Source organism: Haliaeetus albicilla, chromosome 2 (assembly GCF_947461875.1).
Source record: "Haliaeetus albicilla chromosome 2, bHalAlb1.1, whole genome shotgun sequence".
NCBI classification, from domain to species: Eukaryota; Metazoa; Chordata; class Aves; order Accipitriformes; family Accipitridae; genus Haliaeetus; species Haliaeetus albicilla.
The window spans coordinates 21,983,133-21,993,800 of record NC_091484.1 but is presented as its reverse complement, the minus strand read 5'-3'; positions in this window follow the sequence as shown (position 1 = coordinate 21,993,800).

Here is a 10,668-nt window from a genome sequence, read left to right as displayed (position 1 = left end):
TGTGGCAAATAGTCCACACAAACTGCAAACAAACATTGACAGCCACCTCTGTTACTGGATGCATGGTCCACCATTTCAGGCCGCAGATCTTACAGGGGCATTGGGTCATCCTCCGCAAGAGCAAAGTCCTTCCTTGGATCTGCCCCAAGGCTGCTGCAACCCCCTCACCCCCCTGATGTAACATACCTGCAGGAGACATCTGCGATGCCCCCAGAGTTTAGCTTCTCTTACTGGTAGCTGTAGGTGTCCATGTACTGAGTTTGAGAGCTTTGCTTGGCATGATCCCACTGCTGACCCTGATCTCAATATTTCCAGGTGCATGAAATACAGTCTTACATCTTACCATGGAGCATGAGATTCTTAGCTCCATCTCATTCAGCCACCTGCAATGTGCTTTGAAGTCGAAAGGCTACCTGAACCTAAAAGATACTTTTGATGCTCATTTGTCTCATAGGTACCAGTATCATATGGCAATGAGCCAGTTTTGCAATTCTTTTCTTTTTACATCAATGCAAATCAATTTTGCACAGGTAAGATCCCAAAGCATAGAGGGAATCAAGACAGAAGCTCTAAAGAAGCCAGCTCGATCATCCTGCTGCTGCTGGGAGCAGGGAGGAGAGGCAGAAGTAGGGTCTGTCACTCTTGGGAGGCATCATCCCTATCTACAGCTCAGGCACTGCAACCCTCACCCCCTGTTCAGCTCTTTGTATTTACACAGCATTTTACATCTGCATGGAGCCAGGTTGTGTGTGCTTTAAGTGGCAGGGGCTGAACTTGGTGAAGTGAAGAATTTGCATTGTCTCCTGCCAAAACTGCTGCGTCCGCTAATTGCTACAGCCCCGCGGTGTTTAAAAATGCATTACATTTTAAAATGTTTTTGCAGGGCTAGAGGCTACCAGATCCCAAGCATTTCAGGAAAAAAAAAGAAAAAAAAAAAAAAAAAAAAGAATGTTCTGAAATGCTGGACATCTGCATCCTATAATGGCAAAAATGCAAGTTTAAAACTGTGCTCCTGTCTGCTGTTGCTACAAGTAATGATGCACAGACCTGTAACGAGAGTGTTTCCCAACAGATTTCTAGGGGTTTATGTGAAGTTCAGTGGCAGTGTTGGCGAAAGATGCTCTGACGTAGTTGAATAATTGATGAAAACGTCTGCCGTGAAACGATTAGCTAGGCACCAAAACACACTGCCTGATCATGCTTCTTTCATTAGAAATGCTTGCACAGCCAAAGCCTGAGCCCTCCCTCCCGTCTGGTGCTGAGCTAACTGCCACTTGCCTTGCATGACAAACTTCTCCCCTCTTTCTTAATGCAAAACTGCTGATTTGGCTTCTTTTCCCCACTTTGTTCTTAAGTTTAAACCAAGGGCTGGGTGCAATTCTTTCAAGGTCCCTGGTGTGCATGCTCACTCTGAGCAAGATTTTGGTATAGTACCATCTGATTTGTATGCATAATCTCTAAATATTAAATGTGCGTCCTAGCTCATTCTGAGGTCTTCTGTTTTGTTACCATAGTTAACATTTTATTGTAGGAAGCCTGAGCCTATTATCTCAGCTGCAATGCAATTAATGTTTATGGGAAACTTCCCTTCCCCAGCCCCCAAACTGACCCACTCTCTAAGAAGCCCAAACCTTTACAGACTAATGCTTGTCGGCAGACCTGGACAAAAACTGTCTGTGAGTGTAAAGCAACATATACAATGAAAAATATGTAGCTTACAGGGTGAAACTATAATTATGTTGTTTCAAACAACTATTTTCTATCTTAGCTGCTGGAGAGGTGGAGGTGCTAAAACTAGCTACAGCCTAGTTTTGCCTAATATAAGGGGTTAAGGCATGGGACAGACATAAGACTAATGTGGAAAAGTGGGGCTGTAACTTTACTGGGACTGGAAAGCTGGCCATAACCAAGATGCTCTCTGGGCAAATACTTCTTATGAATTTCCTGTCCTTGGATAAAACACCAAATCTAGCTAAAAAGCTCTTCCTTGCTTCAGGAAGCCTGCTTGTTTGCCCACAGAGGTTAGGCTGGATGTCAGGACCTACTCTCAGCTGCTCAAAGGAGCCACGTGGCAAATGCCGTTCTGCTGCAGGGCAGGATCCAGACCTCGCTGCACAGCGACCTGTCCTCAGCAGCACTTCCTTGCTTAAATATCAGCTACCTGTCAGTCATAGTCTTTGGAGCTTGCTTTCCAGGAAGATAAAAGCACTCTACGCACCAAAGAAAAATCTACAATCATTGACACTGGGCACATGGACAGAGGAATGCTGTCTGGGCAAAATACAAAAGGCAGCAATAAAAGATCCTGCTGCTGTGAAGCATTCCCATCCAGTCTCATGGAAACCAGCCTAGAGCCAGAGCAGTCTGTCTGCAAAGGAGGTGGAAAATTTCACAAAGTGAGAAAAGCTTGAATCTATGCGAAGAATCTGGGTTTGCCCTCCAGAGCACTGCAATAGGCGATAGCCCTGCCCATGGCGTGGGGCCTCATCTTGTCCTGCTGGTGGGGACCACGGGGTGTCTTGCAGCATCTTCACCACCACATTGCACCAGGCAAGCCTAGGGAAAGCAAAATCCCTCCAGGAAACTTTGTCCCCGTTGGCATGCAGGAGTGTCCAACCAGGAGTGTCCAACCATGAGTTGCAATGAAACAATTGCACATCGGCTGGCAAGCTCACACACTTTAATTTTAGGGGGTTTATTTATAACTCTTATTATATGTGGGAGCATTTTTCTTAATGTTTGAATGCTTGGGGCTGGCAAAATGGACACAGTGGATGAAATTTGGCACTTCATACATTTTCCATGCAAGGTGAGCCAACAAGCCTGAGGCAGCTGGAGCTGGCCAAGTCCTCCTCCCTGTCATGCAGACTCATGGTGTGCCAAGGAAGCCCCACGAGTGGCTGCACGAAGGTGGGAAGGCACAGGGGGAGAGGAAACTTTGGCTGCCCATTTCACCACTCTTCAAAAGGCTCCTAACATCCAGGAGGAGAAACTACAGAGGAAACCTCTCCCTGCATCCGCAGCCTGGCTAACAGGAGACCTTTCTACTCCAGCCCAACACGTGATGGTCCTTTATCTGGATGTAGCTTCTCTCCCACCCCCTCACTGCTGGTGATGAAAACCCCCAAATTTGTCCCAGAAGCAATGTACCTGACCATGTGGAAAAGGACAACTGTCTGCTGTGGAAAGAGCAGCAGATTGGGCTGTGGTTACTGACCCTGTCTGCGGCTAAGGGCTCTGCTGATGGAGGAGCCTACGTCCAGCCCTCGGCGATGCTCCCGCCTTCCAGAGGTGGCTGGCAGATGTTGCTGATGTCTTTGGCTGCCCTGAGAGTCCTTCGTTCAAGGCCCTGCACAGAATTCTCTCATCTGCCAAGAGGTTGAAAAAAAAAAAGAAAAAAAAAAAGAAGAAAAAGAGAAAAAAAAGAATTAGACCTACATTTAAAAAAAAAAAAAAGTTTGGAAAATATGTTGCTTAAAATCAACCCCCATTTAAAAAAATTAGTTCAAGATGTTGTCACTTCCTGAGCCAGGAGACATTGGGAGCACGATGCAGGAAGCCTGTCCAGCCCCTGCATTCCCGTTGGACAGGGACAAGTTATTGTAGCGTGGGTGAGATAAAAAAGGTTTTGAGCACCCAGACAAAATTTTCCTTCAACTCTGTGCATTGTATGTGTAACCCAGCCTGTGACCTGCACTGAGCAGGGGGATGGAAAAGAGGTTCATGGGCCTTTTTCAGTTATACCTTTATGAACTCACTTGTTTCAGATAAATTATAAACAGCAGCATATACCCGTGCTGTGGTAAAGCCTATTTCTGCCATGTTGCCAGTGGGCTGTGGCTAAAGAGGGCTGCCACAGCCCCCCTCCCGCTGGCCCAGGCCACCCTTGGCTCAGGGCTGGGCAAGCTCCAGGCCAACGCCTGGTGTATCAGCAGCAGGCGAAACCCTGCGGTAGCATCATACCTGCCTACATGTCAAAGCAAGGGCTGCAAAAGAGCTGTCAGTATTTGACGCTCCGTATTTGAGGTTCCTGTCAGAGTCTGAAAGCGTGGCAAAGAATAGCTGAAAAAGTGTTGTGGTTTAACCCCAGCCAGCAACTAAGCACCATGCAGCCGCTCACTCACTCCCCCCCATCCAGTGGGATGGGGGAGAAAATCGGGAAAAGAAGTAAAACTCCTGGGTTGAGATAAGAACGGTTTAATAGAACAGAAAAGAAGAAACTAATAATGATAATGATAACACTAATGAAATGACAACAGTAGTAATAAAAGGATTGAAATGTACAAATGATGCGCAGGGCAATTGCTCACCACCCGCCGACCGACACCCAGCCAGTCCCCGAGCGGCGATTCCCCGCCCCCACTTCCCAGTTCCTAAACTAGATGGGACTTCACATGGTATGGAATACACTGTTGGCCAGTTTGGGTCAGGTGCCCTGGCTGGGCATGAGAAGCTGAAAAATCCTTGACTATAGTCTAAACACTACTGAGCAACAACTGAAAACATCAGTGTTATCAACATTCTTCACATACTGAACTCAAAACTTAGCACTGTACTGGCTACTAGGAAGACAGTTAACTCTATCCCAGCTGAAACCAGGACAAAAAGTCAGTGGAGAAATGTAGTGGCTCAGTGCAAAGAGGAGATCAAACCGTAAGACTGTCAGGTAGAGACGCAGCAGGATGCTAATGCCAAGTAAAGCAAGAGGACAGTGAACCAACCACGAGAGACATAGGAATAATTAAATCTTTTAAGTGAGCAAGAATACTGCTCTGTGTGTGTGTTTGTTAGGGTGTGATACACAAGCCAAGAGCATTGAGGTACAAGGTTGCCTGTTTGTTATCTCTTATTCTGTTACCACAATAACTGTCTTCCAGCATGACTGCAATTGCATTCACAATTTATTTTAGAAGGAGGAGCGGAGAGGAGGGATAGACTTTTTCTTTACCACTTCAGGACCAGATCCAAATCTCTTTAAAGTCAATGGACATCTTTCCAGTGCTTTCATTAGGTTTCAGCACATATCCTGACTGCAGTAGAACAAATGCATTATTATGTAGGCATATAAATCTTCCATCACCTTTACTTAGCAGTAATTTTCAGTGTGAGAGAGACATAACTCATATTTGGGAGTCAATATATTGCTTACTAACTCACTGGGAACACTGGGAGGTATGTGCTTTTAGAAGACTCCCTAGAACTGAACATCCCAAAGACAGGAGAAATGTAAACTGGGATCTGCAGTGCGTAAGGTGTTGCTTCCAAGATCCCATTCTTTTTCTTCTCTTCTTTCTTTTCTTGTCCTCATTTCCTTAGCCTGTCCAACCTCCCCTTGCTTTCTTTTATCCTAAGGTTTTTATTTCAGTGAGCCAATGCTCAGTGTGTAGAATATGGACTCCAAGGTGAATTTTTTGGTAACACTGTTTTAAGGCAACTCAAATTTGATCTTTCTCCATTTTTTAGCACTGCAGCTCTTTTCACTGTCTTGTAAGTTAAAAAATATGGTATTGTAGTGTGAAATAAAGGCTTATAAGACACAAGCAAAGAAGTGCAAGTTCCACTCTCAACACATATTGTAGTAGACAGAACCATCTGTTCATTAACATAAGGAATTGTACAATTTAATAAGAAATTATAATTGTCTATATCTGTAAGTAGAACTTACAGAATTATTTTTTTCTTAATAAGATCTGCGTACATTTCTGAAGAATAACAAAAATGTAGTTTAAAGAGTCTAAAACATATTATAAAATAACTTTTAGGTATAGAGTATTATAGCATTGAAGCTGGATCTCCCAGGATCCTCTGTAGAAAGGACTGCATTTCCTACTTTTAAAGTTATCAAAGTCTTGACTCTAATTTTTGGAAGTTAATGACAGAAGTTAGGTTTCAAGTGAATTTACTGGCATTTGAAATAGCAATGTTTTGGTTTTTTTTTTCAGGGGTGAATATTGAACAAACCACAGTCTTTGATATTATCTTGTAAGTGCTTAAATACAAATTTAAGAAACTGAATTTTGAAACTTGTGTGTCATTAATTTGGCTTCATTTACCAATTTTTTTAAAAGATTGTTGGCTGTAAACTAAGCTTAAGATCCATATCTATACACTGACAAGCTTTAATTTTGTAAAGTGGTTTGAACAAAGACATTACACTGCAGAGATTAGCAAATACATGGTATTTGCCTCCTCGGGTTTTAGGAGAGGAGAAAACAGTCATTTTCTCATTGAAGTCAAAAAAGTCCCATTTTATCCTCAGCTGTAGGAGTATTTGCTCCATATGTAAGTAAAAGAAAAGCCTGGCTACAGACTAAAAAGTTAGAATTTTGGATCAGATAATAATAATACCCCAAGAAATCAGTTATATGATAAAGGATGATGAAAAAAAGATCTAGGAAATGAATCACTACACAATGTAAGACTTGTATCACTATCCAAAGGGAAAATTGTAGCAACTCTTGTTAAAATATGCAGAATGAGGCAATAATACTTGCACAAAAAATAAATCTGAGTTTGAGCGCCTAAATCTGGGAACTTTGCACCATTTCCTTTAACAATAGTGGAAAACAGAGACAAGCTTCATGTGGTCCAAGGAAGATGTCAGCAAAGTTACCTGCATTGCAGCTGGGTGAAGAGATTACTGTTTAGTGAACCAAGGTTATAAATAAGCGTTTTGAGAGATTGATTTGCCTCCTCCTAAAGCAGACTTCTCACACAGGTCACATAGCTCACTCCATAAAATACCTCTTTTTATTCATTGTCTCTGAGGGGAACTAAGATTGCTCAGCCAGATGTGGAGCTTCCCATGCTGGTATCTAAGGTTGAGTACAATGAATCCTATCAAAACTGTCCACATTATGCATGTATCAGAGTGATTTTTAATCGAGAATCCTAAATTTATGGCTTTGTTGTTGTTGTTTTTTTACAGATACTGAACTTAAAAATTCCTGCTGAACTGAAATATTTTGTTTATTTTTATGAGAGAGATATGAAATGAGTCACAAAGTCTTTGGCCTAAATGCCTGTTTGCTTGCATAGGTTTTCTCCAGAAGGCAGAACCAAATATTATTGTGCTATAGGTTATTTTTCAACATATGTGATACTTTCCAAATTAAATGTAAAAAGAATTCCTACTCAGTTATGTATGTCTGCTACCTGTGGCTGCTTTGCCCTCTTTCATAGGCACATCTGCACTGTGCATTTCTCTCACTGAAATAGCAATAACTCCTATCTAAATTTTCTTCCTAAATTGACAATATAAGCAAAGGCAGACAGAAAAGAAGAGGTTAAGCATGATTTCTAACACTACAAATCCATTCAAGCCACAAATAGCAAGGTGATTTGGTTTCTTAATGCTTACCATGACTTTAAAACTAGTAGCAAGGCATCTCCAATGCTGGAAAGTTGAAGATGATTAATGGCTATGAATATCAACCAGAACTTAGGTGTTAGACATGGAGGTATTAAACAGGCCAAAGCTATGCTCGCTCCGAATAAGTAAGGGTTAGGAGCAAGACTTGCTGAGTTTATGCCAGAGAAATTCTCATTTGAACAAATCATTCCACGAAATCTGTTGTGCCTTGTCTGTGTGCCAGCAGCTTTCACAAAGGCAAGGCATCACAGTGGGACATTTTCCTGCTCGCCCTGTGCAGTCTGGTGCTGAGAACCGAGTAAGAGCAAACATGCCGCGTTTCAGATCTCCAGTTCTGTCTGAGACATTGCATGCTGTGTGCCATAAAGGGAAAGAAATGGACAGTCCTTGCCCAGGAAGGTAAAGCTTGCTCTGGAGTTACCTTGATGGCCTTGGGTTAACCTTTGGGCTTGACTTTGAAGGTGCCCATTCACAGTTGTCCAGTTAGGGTTTGGGTCTTGTTTTGAGTTCATTCACCTTGAACAGATGTGTAGCTCAGTATCGTGATGACCTAGTATTAGCACAGTATTATGCACTGGAATTTTCAGTAGGTTATCACAGTTTTGCTGTTCTGGGTCAGGTCTTCCCCTGGCTTCCTTACAAACATCCCCATGGCCTAAGCATGGGTCCTTTCAAGGCATTTCATCCAAGTGGAACTGGTTATCCAGATTATTAACAGAGGATGCCACAAACTACATTGTATGGAAACATCAAGCAACAGGGACCTCTTGGATTAACATGCGCACCTGTATGTGCATGACAATTTGGGAAGCCAAACATTACCTTTTCTATTTGTTGGGTTGGGACTACCTTTTGTGGTGCTCCAGGTGCGCAGAGATTAGACCCATGGGGTCTGTGCATCAAACAGGACACCCAGGCAACGTCATGGAAACCGTGAGCGATGCTGATGAACACTGAGCTGAGCATGAGTGAAGAAAATCCAATTTGTGCAGAGCACCAGTTTGCACAGCTCCTGAGCCTTGACCTTATGAAATGCACTTATTGGCAGAAGGCTGCTGTTTGCTTCCGCTTTCTTTTTTGCTGGAGCCACGTCTTTAACCGCAATGAGTGCCACTCCTGCGTGGTCTGGCATGTGTTCATTAGGGGATGCTGAGCTCCCAGCAGCCGCCTGCCAGGAGTTCATTAATTACAAGACCAGAAGCACCGCCTGTGCACTGTGCCAGCGTGTGGCTTCCAGGTCTTTGATGGCGTATGTTTATGCAACTGTGGACAGCGCTGGCGTCTACTGTGCCTTGCAGGGTCGCAAGGAAATGACAGTAAATTCAAGGGTGTGCTCGTTCACTACTTATGCGAAAACATCCTGCTTTCATCATGCCAGAGAGGGGCCAATGTCAGCACTCAGTGTTATGAGGTCACTTCACCAGTGTCACGTCACATGTCCCCTGGGGTAGTTGCATGCACAGACCAGCAAAGTTGAGGGGAGTCACATTTTGTTTCTGAGGCAATTGACCAACACACCACTGCTGAGGTCAGTGAAAATGGAGATAAAACTGAGCCGGGCTATATAACGAGTAGCTCTCTAATACGGCCCTCGGAGCTCCCCAGCATCCCCAGGCCCTAAAGGGTTGCTTGCCTGGATTTCATGCCTAGCAAATGGTAGGTAACAGTCAGCAGCTCACTTGGCGCCAGCCAGCGTAGCTCCACTGGATGCTGTGGACTGACATTGGTTTGCGCCGTGCAAGGATCTGGTGCACGGTCTTTTGGGCCTCCTGATTGCTGTGAGTCATCCACATTCCAACTGAAAAATAAACCCATTTTAAGACAGTTTAAAAATGTAAAATTAGTGCTTAGTTTCTTGACTGCTAGCATCAAACCTGGCCAAGGCAGCTATCTGTAATTTTAGAATGTCTCAAGAAGATTTATAGATCTCATGAAAACAATTTTCCATCTCCCTGGTGATTTAGCCTTCCACTTGCTTTTTAACTTAAGTCCATCTTTAGATCCTGTGGAAACAATACCAAAGCTAAACAGAGAATGAGAATGAGCTCACACCATCTGCAAAGACTTCTTTCCTGGAGATGCCGTGTTTAACTTAGGAAGACCCCTACCAGGGCAGCAGGAGTTCAAATGAAAAGCTTTCTGTAATAAATGTATTTTAAGGGTGTATACAGTGATACAGAGCATCACATTCACTGAGATCCTTGCCAGGATTTGCTACAAAGGAGCATCAAAATAGAAATGAGTTTCATGAGGAGATGTCAACCTTTTTTAATGTTAGACTGAAACAAAGCTTTATAGGAAAAGGAAAATAAAGGAATAAAATTGGAAAAACTTAATATAATGATCATAGCAGTGGTGGAAACTTCCAAACATGGTGTTATAACCATTGCATGTAAGACGAACAGTCTTCTTAACAATAGTTCTTATGTAAATAACCACAGTAATAATGATTAGTGCTTTCATACTTGGCAGTTACATATATTATCCTTGTATTGTACGTATATATTATAACATGCATCTCTAATATAATACGCTGTTAAGAGTGAGGGGTCAGGTGTTCTCAGCTGCCATCTGAAAAGGGGTGAAGCATTTGAGTACCGTAAGAGGAATGTCTACAATACGATTGTGAGTGTTTTACAATACTCAAAAAATGGAAGCAGTGGGATGGAGTAACTGGAAAAACAAAGTGGTATGAGAGAGCTTGGACCAGAGGCCAGACATAGGGTGGGTAGAGAAGGAAGGACTTTCAATGGGGAAGTATAAGCTTAAACTTCAATTTCAAAGGGTGGCAGCTGAGCTCTGCAGCTACTGCAGATAACTTGGAAGAAATACTAGGAACTATAGAGCCAACAGGCCTGTGCTCTTCCAAGAACTGCATAAATTTAGAACACCAGTTTTTCTTCTTAGAGTTTTCCAGTCTTCCAGAAAGATATTTCACAAGGGAAAAAACCCCACCACAATGAACAAATAAGGAGCCCAGATCATTGCCATATTGGACCTGGAACCAAAGATATTTGATAGACTCTTTCACGATGCTCCTTCATGCCCATCTGCAGATTACAGAGCCCTTGAGGCTCCTGCTACCGACTGTTGCATTGTCAAGCTTGAATTGTCTGCTGGGGTGTCTGCTTTCCTGCCATACTTGACAGGAAAACATGTGGCTGAAAGTCTGATCTGAAGCTAAATACTTCTGCTATCTGATGGGTGAGACTAACTTCTCACTGTCTGTCAACAAAATAAGAAAATGGACTTCCTGGATTAATCTCCCAAGATCTGACTGGTATGAGGAAGATTTG